The following is a 16,271-nucleotide window of genomic DNA, read 5'->3' as shown; positions in this document are numbered from 1 at the left end:
CTCTTTATTGACTCATTTAGTTCTACGTTTTTTTCCATAACTTCCATTAATGTTGACAGCTCCCCACTGAATTCCATATTGCCTGTTGTGAAAATGGGAAACCATGGAAAACCATCTTCGGGTCTGCCAACAGTGGGGTTCGAATCCATTATCTCCCGCATGCAAGGTGACAGGTACATGACCCAAACCATGCACCTCCAATTGGAGAAGTCTTCCTCGGGAACAGTCGAGATTTTCTTCTGAAGATGCAGAGCAAAGTACTCTGCAAAACATAAAGAATTCCACCTTGTTTTCTGACATGGCAAAAGCCCAAAAGTTTATTATAATATCTATAACATAAATATAGGCTCTGCTCTGCCAACTCAATTAGGAACAAAATTTATGTCATTTTTTAAAGTTTTTGTTTACTGGATTTTTGCCATCACTTTATAGATCATTTTTAAAAAAATTTTAGGTGCTATTCAATGTAAATAAATTGAAGAAACCTGTATTGTGTAGGTGGGAACTTTGTGACTCTCTTACAAGCCTACAAAATATCCTGTATCCTGACCAAATGTCAGTCATCGCAGTTGAGAACAGCATCTGTGGCAGTGAGCTAGCGATACTAGCGTGCACGTAGACCATTTAGGGTCGTATTCATGAACGAGACTTTGACTTAGACTTAGACTTAGAAGGCGGTAAGTCGCCATTTCCATTTCATGATCGCTACTTGGAGGTAAGTAAACTTAGATGGCGACTTCACTTCCAAGTCGCCGATGTTCCGTACTTAAGTAGACTCTGCGATCAGAAAAATAATAAAATGGCAGATATTGTTGGTGTAGTTAATTTTGTAGACGAAATTGAAGAGATCCGGGAAATTATTCGGTACGTTGTGCCTACTCCTCGGCGTGTTATAAAGAGATGCACGGAACCCAGTTGAATTTAATACAGATAATGAGTTCAGAAAATGATATAGATTCGACAAACCTACAGTATTAGATGTACTAACCATGTTTGAAAACGAATTACAGAAATATAATAATCGAGGATCACCCATACCTCTAATATTACAGTTGCTAATTTTGTTAAGATTATATTTTAACTTTACGTCACATCGACACAGATAGGTCTTATGGCGACGATGGGATAGGAAAGACCCAGGAATGGGAAGAAAGCGGCCGTGGCCTTAATTAAGATACAGCCCCCACCAGCATTTGCCTGGTGTGAAAATGGGAAACCACGGGAAACCATCTTCATGGCTGCCGACAGTGGGGTTCGAACCCACTATCTCCCGGATGCAAGCTCACAGCCGCGCGCCCCTAACCACACTGACAAATCGCCCGGTCGTTAAGATATTATGCTACAGGTAAAATTATTGTTACTATAGCGCAAAGTTTTTGTACTTTCTACTCATCGTGTTATCTATTTAGGTTAAGGGATGATCAGCACAGATTAATGCATTCTTATGGTAAATACAATAGTCTTTCACACTTCCATGGTTTTCAGGTAACTTCCAAATTGATTCCCCTCATTTACGAGGAGTAAGCCAGCCCTCAGTATGTAGAATAATCAAAAGAATATCGAATATCGATCCTGACTGCCCGAAAGAGACCACAGTTTGTTTCGTTCCCAAATGAAGCTGAATGTCGAAATGATGCGCGACGTGTGTATGAAAGATCCCGATTCCCTGGAGTGGTTGGAGCTATGTACCAATAAGTCCAGGTGGCAACCATGCTGAGGTTTTCCGTGATAGGAAAGGGATTTTTAGTTTCAATTATCAGGGCATAGCCAACTAAGAGGTGAAGTTTATTGATTTCATTTTCAGCCATATCTTTCTTCTCTTTCATAGTTCTAGTAACACCTCTCTTTCATAGTTGTTGAAGGCATTTTTTTCTTTCCATCCATCGCCGAGAAATAAAAATGAACTGTATTAACTGGATCTATAACGCAGGAAACAGCTGAATTTCTTCTTCTCTACCTCTTTATTAAGAAAAAGCATTGAGTGATGAGAGATGCTACACTGCTCTTCCATTGTTTTCATTGCCAACTTCATATCTAATTCTTCACATCGTAACTTACCAAAGTCTACTTACGCCAGAGTCTACTTTGTAAAAGTTGCGTTTATGAAACAGACTTCCACGAAACTCAACTAAGCGAACTTACGTAAGTCGAAGTCAAAGTCACGTTCATGAATACGGCCCTTAAAGAATGGGGGAATTACTTTTTGGTAACGAAGTGACTCACACATGAAACTGGAGAAGTTCAGGTCTGTGAAAATGATTTTTAACATGTCTATGAGGTTTGAGTTATTTATCTACGAGGGCGAATCAAAAAGTAAGTTACACTAGCTCACCACGAGAGCACACTGTGTGTCGTGACTGTGGCCAATACGGAGCAAGCTACAGTAACTCCTGACACGTCTGATAGGAGGGTTCGTGTGGTATCCCATTGTGTTGTGCGTGCAGAGCGGGCTGGGTTCAATGGTGCGTCAACTGGATGCTCGCTCCAAATTTGAGTTGCTTGCAACAATCAGATTTCTATGAGCTAAACAGCTCAATTTCATGGACTGCTGTATGTGATGAGCGTGCAATTTCTCCTCCAGGTATTGTAAAGTGGTGTAAGCAATTTGACACCGGATGCACGGATCTCACGGACGAATATCGCGAAGGCAGGCCCGCAACGTCCAGTACCATTGCAAATGTTGACCGTGTGGATGGGATCATTAGAGAGAATTGGCACATAACACTGCAAGAAATTGCCAGCATGCCAAACATTTCGTATGGCACTGTGTTCTCCATTATTCACCAGCACCTTGGATCTCATAAACTGTGTCAAAGACGGGTCCTACGTCTGCTCACCAATGTTCACAAGGGACAACGTTTCCAATTGTCAATGGCATTTTTGCAACAGTATTCTGTGGAGGGCAACGAGTTTCTGCGGCGAATTATCTAAGGGGATGAAACGTGGGTCCATCACTTCACCCCTGAAACAAAGAGAACATCGATGGAATGGGTACACACCACATCACCACCACGAAAGAAGGCCAACGTCTAACCTTCACCAGGAAAGGCAATGGCGACAGTGTTCTTTGACATGGGGGGTGTGGTGCACGTGAATGTCAAAAGGCACAACAGTCAACTCGGCTTCGTATTGTCAAACGGTGAACTGGTTGCGTAAGGCAATTAAAGAAAAGCGGTGGGTAAAATTGAGCGCCAGTGTGATTTTGTTGCACGATAATGCAACACCTCACACGGGCCACCAAATGTCCGAACTATTTCAGCGATTCAAGTGAGAGGTATGACAACGTCCTCCATACAGTGCAGACTTAGTGTCATGTGATTATCATGTGTTTGGTAAGCTGAAAAAGGATCTCAGCGGACGATGATTCCGAAATGATGAGGAGATGAAAGCAGCTGCCTCCAGATGATTGCGCTGGAGGTGATGGAGGTGATTTCTACGCATCTGGAATCTGAAAGTTGGTTGACCATTCTGAGAAATGTTTAGTCTCTTGGGAACTATGTGGAAAAGTGAACTTACATTATATGTTGTCATAGCCATGTTGCCTTATGTAGGTGGTTTCATAAATGGCCAGAACTTGGAAGTGCAACTGACTTTTTGATTCACTCTTGTTTGTAAATGGTTGCATTTTAATGATTATATTGTTTTGGTAATGATAAACTGTATAACTCTAGAAAACTCACATCAGTTCAGCAAGTTTTTATAGTGGAGGCAATAGGTTCAGAGGAACAACTGGTTATGGATGACATGTTCAGAAATTGTTGAAATACCATAGCCAGTTTTGTTTTCTGGGGAGGGTGGTGTTGGTTAAGCAATACCAGAGAGAGATGGGTGTATATAACAGGTTTAATTGGCCCAGAAAAAAATGAACAGTTGGTAGGCCTACTTAAGTTTGTGTTCATTATATTCCCGTCAAGTGCATAGAGTATTTCCAATAAAGGCAATAAAATGCAGAGATCGCTTAAGTGCGGCCAGTATCCAGTAATCAGGAGATAGTGGGTTCGAGCCCCACTGTCGGCAGTCCTGAAGATGGTCTTCCTTGGTTTCCCATTTTCACACCAGGCAAATGCTGGGGCTGTACCTTAATTAAGGCCATGGCCGCTTCCTTCCAATTCCTAGGCCTTTCCTATCCCATCGTCGCTATAAGACATATCTGTGTCGGTGCGACGTAAAAGCAATTAGCAAAAAAAAAAAAATAATAATAAATGCAGAGATGACAGAAACAGAAGCTCTGAAGATTTTAAAAAAATGTATATTTTAACTGTCATGAGAACTGTAAGGAACTTTACAAGAAAGTTTTTGCTGAATATGAAATTGTTCTAAATTAGGTACATCTTCAAATTACAAGGAATTGTGAAATGTACATTTTAATCTAAAGACCATCACATTATTTTTTGTAATAATACAATAAATATTTTAATTAATAAATAACGTTATTAGCTTTACGTCCCACTAACTACTTTTACAGTTTTGGAGACGCCTAGGTCTTATTTTCATAGTTGTACACTTGGTTGATGTTTTTGGAGCTTGAATGATTATGATTTGCTTGTAAAATTATCACATTACATGTATAAAAGATTTTGTCTTCAAGTATATACATAGAATAAAACACTTTCCAAGTTTAAAAAAAGAGTGCCAGGCGTATGGATACAATTAGGATAAAATATGTATATTCAGCTCTGCTGTGTGTTGAATCTTGTTGTTTTATGTTAAAACTGAATCATGTTGTCATGAATAACATGCAAGACACGAACATTCATGTGCATGAAGTGTTCCTACATATATTGTTCTTATATACTTATAAGTTAGATTTTAGTGAAGATAGTGTTTTACAAACTAATTTTAAGACCTAAAGCATATCATTAGACATACAATTGCATTGTCGCATATAGTGACACACACGCCAGTTCCCGTTTTGACATGCCCCATTTGGACGTGACCATATACTTGTTATCATACGGCATTCCCCAGACAATGTAATCTTAATCATAGCTTCCTTTTTGTTTGCTACTTGCTTTACGTCGCACCGACACAGATAGGTCTTATGGCGACGATGGGACAGGAGAGGGCTAGGAATGGGAAGGAAGCGGTTGTGGCCTTAATTAAGGTACAGCCCCAGCATTTGCCTGGTGTGAAAATGGGAAACCACGGAAAACCATTTTCAGGGCTGCCGACAGTGGGGTTCGAACCTACTATCTCCCGAATACTGGACACTGGCCGCACTTAAGCGACTGCAGCTATTGAGCTCGGTAATCATAGCTTCATGATCTGTATGTGAATGTATTGTTCAGCTGAAGATGACCCTATGTAAGGGGTCAAAACCGGTACTGTAACATAATAAGTGCAATAAATAAGTATTGATAGGTAGAGGTCCTTTCGTATTTCTAATTGGGAACCATCTGAGTCACTCAATTAATATTTTATGCTGGTATATTATTACTGGCATTTCTTAGTTAATATATCCCTGGTCTCTTCTCATTCATTAAATGGCTATGGTGTTTTATTTTAGTGTTATATGGCAAAGAAATTGAAGTATTCCTTATTTGCCATCTGGAAATTAGGCAACCCTCCCTCTGAGATATATTCAAACACACTAACTTACTAACTTAAAACTGTACACATCAAAAGCCTATGAGTCCATTTAAAACTAACCTTACAGAGAAAGTAGTAGGATTTCCAGCATTGTCAAGCATTTCAGATAACAGAAGTGACCGGGCGAGTTGGCCGTGCGGTTAGGAGCGTGCAGCTGTGAGCTTGCATCCGGGAGATAGTGGGTTCGAACCCCACTGTCGGCAGCCCTGAAGATGGTTTTCCATGGTTTCCCATTTTCACACCAGGCAAATGCTGGTGGTGGTGGTGGTAATTATTGTTTTAAGAGGTAGTACAACTAGGCAACCATCCTCTAAACCAGGCAAATGCTGGGGCTGTATCTTAATTAAGGCCATGGCCGCTTCCTTCCCATTCCTAGGTGTTAAAAAGGGAAGGGAGTGTGGGGTATGACTGCTCATGAGGAATGCTATTGCATGCAACATAGTTTCTGTTAGGCATACAAATGTATGAATGATATGGGCAGATTTGGCAGTTGGAGGAATTAGGACAAGAACTGTCCCAGTGTATTCGCCATGTGAGGGTGCAGATGAGGTTGAAGTTGAAACGTTTTATGAAGCACTGATTGACATCGTAGTCAGGATCGACAGCAAGGATAAGATAGCGCTATAGGGAGATTTTAATTCGAGAGTTGGAAATAAAACTGGATGATATGAGAAGGTGATAGGTAAATTTGAGGAAGATATGGGAGCAAATAGAAATGAGAAAAATTTACTACACTTTTTTGCTAGTATGGGATTAGTTATGAATACATTCTTCAAACATAAGGCTATTCATCGCTGCACATGGGAGGGTAGTAACACCAGATCCATAATAGACCATATCATAACCATATCTCATTGGTAGACAAATTAACACCTCACTTAGGCAATGCATAATAGCCCTACTTCGATCTTCTTTAGTACTGTTAAGCAGAATTGCTATCAGAGTAAATCTTAAAATGTAACCTATAAAACAATAATAATATATTCAAAGGTTAATCAGAATTTCCTTTGAATATAAAAACCTATGAAAATGTTTTGGATTCTTTCATAATGTTTAAACAATTTTTGATCGTGACAGCACCCTCAAAACTTTTGCACTTGCAGAATACAGTGTCATATTTTAATTTTAATCATATACAAAATCTGTCCCCACGATAAACACTCTTGTTCCATGAAGGTTATCTTAATAAATATCAGCTTCATGGTCCGTATTGGTAGTTTGAGCATACAAGTATGAAGGATGAGAGTTTTCCACCTAATCTTAATATCTTAATGAATATAATATAAGCCGTTTAATGTCCCGAGTGTTAGAGAATAAGAAATAAAAACTCATAATGGAAACAAATAATTAAAGCAACCAGGCTTACAGTTTTATGTAATCCTAAATACAGTGGAACCTCGGATTGCGAGTAACTTGGTCTACGAGTGTTTTGCTAGACGAGCAAATATTTTAAATAAATTGTGACTTGATAAGCGAGTGAGGTTTCGCAATATGAGCGTCACGTGTACGTACGTTTCCACCTCCCCTGTGCCTTTGTTTTCACCTCCCCCTGCCACTCTCTTTCCTGGGAAAGTGTGTGTAATCATTTCCCGCGCTGGACTTCAGTTGGCGTGCCTCGCTCGCATAGTCAACACCGTACGAGTGTACATGTTTTGTTTCTGTCATCTGTGATATAACTGTTCTGCAATGATGGGCCCTGTGAACGAAAAAAAGGCTAAAAAGGAATTGGTCGGAGGAAGGAGATGATTACAGTGGATGAATCTGTTCAATGACAATGCAATGTCACATTTTCGTGAAATCCTCAAAAAGCAAAAGCAACAGTCATTGGACAGGTTCCTCATTAAAGTTCCACGAAAAGAAAACACTTCCAATGAGCCAACCGATAGCAGTGATTCCGTTAGTGAAATTTGTGCTACACAGTAACTCTTCTCATGTCATCTCTCGTCTCCCTCACACCAACAATGATTCTATTGTAAGGTAAAGTGCAGTTTAATTGTTTTACGTTATATTTTGTTTTAGAAATGTTATGCAAATAAATGTTTTTGTGTTGTGGACGAATCATCCGAGTTTCAATAGTTTCTTATGGGAAAATTTGCTTTGATATACGAGCGATTTGGATTACGAGCATGTTGCCGGAACGAATTATGCCCTCAATCCAAGGTTCCACTGTATTGTGATCATAAGTCATGGGATAAACAGTTTTGCATTGAGTCTGAACCAAAGAAACGTGAATGTCTGTTTGAAAAATCTTGCATCCTCCTGCTTTTGGAAGGTGGTTTGCCTCACCGTCAGCAACCCTGAAAATGATTTTTTGTTGTTCTCCATTTTCACACTAGCGTGTATACCTTAATTAAGGCCATGATCACTACATTTCCAGTACTAAGGTAAGGGTGTATTCTGCCCGAAGGCAGGTCCGAACCTCCGCAGAGGTATGCCTGAGCCAGAGTTTATGTACGGTAGGGTGGCCAGTTCCTTTCCGCTCCTCCATTCCATTACCCCCACCAACAGCATGTGGCAACCCGTCCAAATCTTGACCACGCCCAACGTTGCTTAACTTCGGAGATCTCACAGGATCCGGTGTGCCAACACGGCTACGGCCCGTTGGCTTCCCAGTACTGGTTCTCTCCTTTTCCATCGTTGACAAAACTGCAGTTGTTAGTGCGACATTCAACACTGAGCAAAAATAATCTCACACGCATTGATATCTGTGGTCACTTAATAAGCCAACACGCTATATAGGAATTAGCTGTCACTCCCTAGAAACAAGAAATACGGTGGGGCCATCGCAAGAGGACGAACTAGGTTTCATGGGTAGCTCCTCTTACGTAAGTAGCCCATTATTTTATGAGAGGGGCAGCATTTTGAAAATCTATACAGAGGTTAAGAGGGTCTTACAACAGATATTTTATAAATCTCAAGTCTATTCATGATCATAAAATTGAAATGACACTGATTTAGGTACTAAATGACAATCTTGCGGTGTAGTGGTTAGCGTTTGTGACTGGAGGCCCCGTCAGTCATGGTGGGTGCTTGCTTTGCTTCAAACCAATTCAGCAGCTCCAGCGTAAAAACATACCATTGTTGGTCATGTGCTTGAAACCACCTACAATAGGCTACTGGTGTTGGAAAGATCTGATTTCTTCAAGTAACCTTTCAGTTTATATTTTATGTTTATGCTTATGCAAAATCCAGGATAAGCAGAAATATGCCAATAAAAAGTAGGAAAAAATAATAGCTTAGAAAATAATGCTGTTGCTGTATTAATACAGGCAATGTGTACTTTATACTTAGTGGTACCAGTAACGTTTTATGAGCTGCAATGATCCAATGGTAATAACAGCTAATGATATCACAAAAGCTCAAAAAAAACAGACATGTACACTTCAGTTTTTACCTATTCTTCTTCTTCTTCTAGTTGCTTATTGGCTCTTTATAAGTTTTTACGTATATTTTCTCCCAAATGGCAGAACCAAAATCATGAAGGACGGCTAATTATGATGCTAGCCCATTACATCTCTTAGGTAGGGGTGGTATTTCTACCTTCGTTTACTGCACTTTCTTACTAGGAGGTGAGGCTTTGATCATTTGCACTCTCAAGTTGTGGGTGCTGTTAATAGAATAGGACACCTTTGCCATTTATGCTGAACTGGCAACAAGACCTATCTATTATCATTTCATTTTGTAATGTCATAATGTGAGTCCTGTTGCTTATGTACGGTAGTCTAAATCATATGCCCCTGTAGGCTACTTTACAATTCACAGTGGTTACTTGTATATTATTATACCACCCTAGACACTGGTGCTCTCTTGAATTTTTAAAAATGTCTGTTCATTTTAACATTTTTGTTTTTGTTATCTGACCATTTGGGAACAAATTATTTCTCCCAGTCCCTCTGCCCCCCTCCCCTCCCAGCATGGATCCACCCCTGCTGGCTATATGTAAGCCCACTATAGAAACACAGGCTACCGTTTCAGAGAGTTTTACACTCTCAAATTAATATGTTGCTGATGTGAAATACCGATGCCTTTACTGGCAGGACCTAGTGTTTACAGTGTACTATGTCTTCTGGTATGGGCTAGAGCAATTTTGTTACTTTCATTGATCTGTCTCTGTCTTATCCTTGGCTTTGACAATATGAAAGTGACTGAGGTATGAGCGATGCTAGTAATGCCATTCCTTCTGCAGCCAGTCTCTGCTATGAATGGTGTGAAAATGTTGCTCATAGGGTCGGTTGGTGCATGCATTTCAGTGGGCTTGGCAGACTGATATGTAACAGCAACTTCTGGCTCAGTGAGGAAAGCAACGGGAAACTACATCACTCCTCATTTCCCTAGTATGCCTCTTCAGTGATGCCTAGGCCATCTATGACAGCTGATGGCAGAGCTGTTGAGGATCCAACCAGCCTTAGGGCTGAAGACTGAACATACATACATGAAATACCGTATCTATGATCAGTAAATGGTAGAACGACCTAACTACATTACCGTAACAGAGAAGCAGCTTATAAGAAATAAGCAAACATGTACAATACAGTACAGCATAAGATTTCACAGGTACGGTAGTTGGGCCTGCGGTTATGGTCGCGTAGCTGTGAGCTTGCATTCGAGAAATGGTGGCTTTGAATACCACCGTCAGTAGCCTCAAAGATGGTTTTCCGTGATTTCCCATTTTCACACCAGGCAAATGTTGCGACTGTGGCCGCTACCTTCCCATTCCTAGCCTTTTCCCATCTTTGTGTTGCCGAAAACCTTCAGTGAGTTAGTGCGACGTTAAACCACTAGCAGTAAATCGGTACCGGTACGGTACCGTGTACATACATAATAAGAATACTGGTAACTTAATTCACAGACAGCCTAATCACAATCATCACAATGACTGCCGTGGTTATCTAGGTTACAGAAATTGCAGTCTGGTGTAAATGTGCAATAGTCGATGGAAGTTCTGACGTCACCTCCATTATTTTGTGGATCTGTGATCGCCCCAGTTCCGTACACATGCACAAGCCAACCCATTAAGATAATACCGGGTAAGCTGTTCTGACCACACCACAGTATTATAGAGCTGTCTCAGTTCATGCCACTTGAATGATCAATCAATGACTATATTTAACTTATTAAGACCCCAGTCTCGCGTTTCAAATTCTCCGCCTGAGATGAAATAGTCCGTCCATGACCTTTCGCTGCAAAGAGTTTCGCTGTGCAGTGCAGTCCCCTTTGCTTGATACTAAGGTTAAGCACCGCAGTCGGTTCTTTCCTCATTTACGACGTGAACAGGTTTTTAGATAAAAACAAACAAAGCGAAGGCCCATCTCCAGACTTCCACTAACTACATTTATAGGAACGATAATAAAATTAAATTAATTTGTAATATTACGGACAGATATCTTTCTATTTGTTTTTCCACGGACATTCCATGCATGGTGTTGATTGAAAGTGACCAACTGCTGGCAGCCTAGCCTCGATCAAGTACCGTATACAAGGTATTTCTAGTTGAACACTAACCTAATACATCAGTTGAGCAAGGTTTTCCAAATACCATAACTCTATAGTAAAGTAGATAGAAGCCTTTTCAGCCATTGAAATTTAGCATGGATGTTCACGCACAGAAACACATTTGCGATACCTAACCTGAATGTCTAGAGTGTTTGTGAATACATAGTGCTCCCTGCGTGAGGCTAGAACCTAGCACGTCAAAAACTACTGTGAAACTTGATAACTATGGTTACCAAAAGTTAAAGCTTTCTATTTTATAGAATAGGTATTAGTGTTATATCCTGGCGTCATTTATTTTGATAAACTGTAATAAGGGGAAGAAAGAACACTCTTTTTCAGAACTATAAAACACATTCGAGGTTTAATTCTTCTCTTCATAATCTTAGATGTTTAAGTAAAACATGTTTTGGTGACGGTTGGTTGCAATGATAACACTTATCGCACATAGTTCCTAGCAGAGGGAATCCCTAACCGTATACACATGCTCTGGAATTACGTCATAGGTCGTATAAAAGTGATAGGAAGGAAACTGCTTGGTTGGCATTTGACTGCTGTCTGCTGCGCTGCTGTGTATGTGTGACTGTCATCCGAACTTTCAGGTATCGTATGCCCTTCCTTTCTCTTCTAAACGTACCGTATTCATTGGTGGTAAATTGTTCTTGCTCTGCTCTTCTGCGATAAAGCGGAGCGTGATGAAACCAGAGAACCTCTTATATAGTGTTAAGTACCGGTACCGTACCGTACCAGTAGTGGACGGGTACCGTACGGTAGCTTCATCTTTTGTCAGTACCTACCGGTACTTGTTTTCGGACCTGGGATTAGGCTACTTTGGTTAGTATTCACCAACGATCTTTGTAGTTGGAAATACTTCGGTCTAATCCTGCCTAACAGAAACGTGGTTATTTAGAAAACGTTAAGAGCCGATATACAGGATGAAAAAAAAAAAAAAAAAAAAATCGTAAATTTAAGGAATGCTGGAGGGTACAAATACAAATATTGTGAACATAGGAACTATAGCTCTGCGGTGATTAGCGCTCTTCACGCGGAGCACAATTTTTTGCTCTAGCACATATCTGCCGACGTGAAGTGTGAATAGGAGCAGTTTCTTTTAGCGATAGGGAAGAAATGTTAATTGAATTGGTGCGGGTGCTTGAGAATCTGTGTGACATAGGTTCGATTAACCCTCCATCAGGCGCGCCATGTTTTGTTACACGGATATGCGCGTGGGGGCGTGGGCTACCCTTGTAGCCCACATTATATTTCAACGGTATTTAATTATCCGTCAAGCTTAAAATTTAGAAACATATTTTATATCAGTCTTTAGACTATTCTAAGCATTGTTATTACAAAATTTAAAAGACTTCACCCTTTGAATTTTCTTAAAAGTAAATAAACCAAATTGGTGTATTTTCACTTTTGACGTGATTGAAATTTAATCCAAGTTTAAGGCTCCGGGTTTCATCATTATGAATGCATAGGCCTACTTTCATCAAACTCATATATTTTGTAAATATATTTATTAAAATTAATATTGATGAAAATTTATGGTTTTACAAACTACCCAACACCACACAGACACAATAATACGGTAAACGGCCTTTAGCGCCAAAATGTTCGTATGACGAAAGTAGTCCACTCAACATTCTAAACAATAAAACAGTATTGTTATGGTATTTGCATTGTTGGAATAAAGAAAATAGTTAACAATTTCATATTTTTGGAGAATTTAGAACATTTTAAACACCAAATTGAATCTATATATAAGTCATTGCATGTATGTGGGTGGGTGGGTGGGTTTGTACCACATCTCCTCCCAAACCATTGGAGCGATTTCAACCAAATTTGATACACTTATGACTTGGTATCAGGAGACAAACCGCGTAGGGGTAAGACATCCCAAACACCCCTGGGGGCGAGGGGGGTCATATATAAAAATAAATGAAAATAGTGTCGAATCCATACTTTTCGGGGTCGCTGAGATGAATAGTGACACTCCAATTTTCTTTAAAGTCCAAGTTCAGCCCCTTTGAGGTGGGGGCGAGGGGGGAGTGATATATACAAATAATCGAAAATAATGTCGAATACATAGTTTTCGGGGTCGCCAAAGTGAATAGCGACACTCAGGATTTTCAGTATCAGGAGACAAACCACGTGGGGGTAAGACACACCAGGAACCCTTAGCGGCGGGGGGCGAGGGGGTCATATAAAAAAATAAATGAAAATAGTGTCGAATCCATACTTTTCGGGGTCGCTGAGATGAATAGTGACACTCCAATTTTTTTTTTAAGTCCAAGTTCAGCCCCTTTGGGGTGGGGGCGAGGGGGGAGCGATATATATAAATAATCGGAAATAGTGTCGAATACATAGTTTTCCGGGTCGCCAAAGTGAATAGCGACAATCCGGATTTTCACCACGTGGGGGTAAGACACGCCAGGAACCCTTATGGGCGGGGGGCGAGGGGGTCATACATAAAAATAAACGAAAATAGTGTCGAATCCACACTTTTCGGGGTCGCTGAGATGAATAGTGACACTCCGATTTTTTTAAAAGTCCAAGTTCAGCCCCCTTTTAGGGTGGGGGCGAGGGGGGAGTGATATATACAAATAACCGAAAATAGTGTCAAATACATAGTTTTCGGGGTCGCCAAAGTGAATAGCGACGCTCCGGATTTTTGGTATCAGGAGACAAACCACGTGGGGGTAAGACACCCCAGGAACCCTTAGGGGTGGGGGTGAGGGGGGTCATATATAAAAATACGATAATAGTGTCGAATCCATACTTTTCGGGGTCGCTGAGATGAATAGCTCTACTCCAAATTTTTAAAAGTCCAAGTTCAGCCCCCTTTGTGGTGGGGGCGAGGGGGGGTAGTGATATATACACATAATCGAAAATAGTATCGAGTCCATACTTTTCGTGGTCGCTTAGGTGAATAGTGACAACCTGGGAATTTTTAAATACCAAGTTCAGCCCCCTTTAGGGTGGGGGACAAGGGGGGAGTGATGTATAAAAATAATCGAAAAGAATGTCAAGTACTCTTCGGGGTCGCTGAGATGAATACTGACACTCCGGATTTTTACTATCAGGAGACAAACCACGTGGGGGTAGGGCACCCCTGGAACCCATAGGGGCGGGAGGCGAAGGGGTGCGATATAAAAATCATCGAAAGTAGTGTCGAATGCATCCTTTTGGGGTCGGTTAGATGAATAGTGACACCCCGGGATTTTTTAAAGTCCAAGTTCATCCCCCTTTGGGGCGGGGAGCAAGGGGGGTGAGATATAAAAATAATAGTATTTATTGTCAAATATACAGTTTTCGGGGTCGCCGAGGTGAATAGTAACACTCCGGAATTTTAATATCGGGAGACAAACCACGTGGGAATAAGACACCCCAGGAACCATTAGGGGTGGGGGCGGGGGGCTTGAGATATGAAAATCATCAAAGTAGTGTGGAATACATACTTTTTGGGGTTGCTGAGATGAATAGTGACACTCCAATTTTTTAAAGTCCAAGTTCAGACCCTTTGGCGTTGGGGCGAGGGGGAAGTGATATATACATGTAATCGAAAATTGTGTCGAATACGTAGTTTTCGGGGTCGCCAAAGTGAATAGCGACACTCCGGATTTTTAGTATCAGGAGACAAACCACGTGGGGATAAGACACCCCAGGAATCATTAGGGGCGGGTGGCAAGGGGGGTCATATATAAAAATAAACGAAAATAGAGTCGAATCCATACTTTTCAGGGTCGCTTAGATGAACAGTGACATCCCGGGAAATTCTTAATTTCAAGTTCAGCCCCCTTTAGGGTGGGGGGCAAGGGGGGTGATGTATAAAAATAATCGTAATTAGTGTCGAATCCACAGTTTTTAGGGTCGCTGAGGTGAATAGTGGCACTCTGGACTTTTAAAGTCCAAATTAAGGCCCCTTTTGTAGTGAGTGGTTAGGAAGGGAGTTAGATATAAAATAATCGAAAATAATGTCACATCCATGGTTTTAGGTGTCGATTAAATGAGGAGTGACACTCCGGTTGTCGTTTAAGTCCAAGTTGATCCCCAATTGCCAGGCGGGTGAGAAGGAGTCAAGATCAGAAAATATCCAAATGACCGAGATTAAGGATGTTTTTGTACGTTCCAGTATAACTGTCAGCAGAACTTAATGCAAATATTACCTAATACCTGAAAAAAATACTAAGGGGGAAAGACACCCCTTGAAGCCTTCTTAGATAAGGGTACGAAATGTAATTAAGACTGAAAATGCCCGATATTAGTGTTGAATCCATACGTTTCGGGACTACGGGAACAATTTCAAACAAACTTGGTCACTTATGACTTATTATCAGGAGACAAAGTGCGTGGAGGTATGACAACCCTAGCACACCTACGACGGGATGAGATGTAGAAATAATCGAAAATAGTGTCGAATCCATTCTTTTCGGGGTCGCTGAGATGAATAGTAAAGCTCCAATTATTTTAGAAGTCAAAATTCTGCCTCCTTTCGCATAGCGGTGAGAAAAAGTGAAAAACAAAATTTCGAAAATGACCGAGAGAATGGACGCATGTGTGTATACTGGACCTACTGTCTGGAGAAATATACCCTAGGGGTAAGAGACTCCTAGCCTCTAAAGTAGGGGCAAAATGTAAATATTAACCAAAATGACCGAAATTTGTGTCTAATCCATAGTTTTCGGGGTCGCTGAGATGAACTGTAACACTCTGGATGCCGTTTAAGATAAAGCTCAGTCCTACTTGGCAGGCGGATGAGAACTGGCAAAAAATTGAAAACGTCCAAAGGGACAGAGTTTAAGGATGTGTGTATGTTTTAGCATATCTCTCAATCAAACTTGGTATACACATGACTTACTATATAGAAAACATTACTGTGGAGGTCAGATACACCTAGCCCCCGCTGGTGTTGGGGAATGAGAGGGGCTGACGTGCAAAAATAAGGAAAATATCCAATATTAATGTCGAAATCCATTGTTTATGTTTCGCTGATACGACCTGTGACGCTGTGGATAGCGTTTAAGTCCACGTTCAGCCTCCATCGAGGCAGGAGCTGAGAAGGGCTTAAAAGTAAATAGTATAAAATGACCGAGATTAGTGTTCACTCGATAATTAAATAATCTAAAACTTGAAGTCAGATACATCTAAATAACTATAAAACTACATGATAAGTCGTAAAATCAACATCT

General features: G+C 40.7%; 1 protein-coding gene across 1 annotated transcript in view; it reads left to right on the top strand.

Moving 5' to 3' along the window:
- Positions 1 to 11,663: 11,663 nt before the first annotated feature.
- The window catches only part of LOC136878706 (cyclic GMP-AMP synthase-like receptor), a 142,194-nt gene continuing 137,586 nt past the window's right edge, over positions 11,664 to 16,271 (top strand). The window contains exon 1 of the mRNA XM_067152137.2: positions 11,664 to 11,681. The gene's annotated coding sequence lies outside the window, so the exon portion shown is untranslated. The remainder of the gene's footprint in view (positions 11,682 to 16,271) is intronic.

The sequence above is a fragment of the Anabrus simplex genome, chromosome 8 (assembly GCF_040414725.1).
Source record: "Anabrus simplex isolate iqAnaSimp1 chromosome 8, ASM4041472v1, whole genome shotgun sequence".
NCBI lineage: Eukaryota > Metazoa > Arthropoda > Insecta > Orthoptera > Tettigoniidae > Anabrus > Anabrus simplex.
This window is presented reverse-complemented; position numbering and strand designations above follow the sequence as displayed.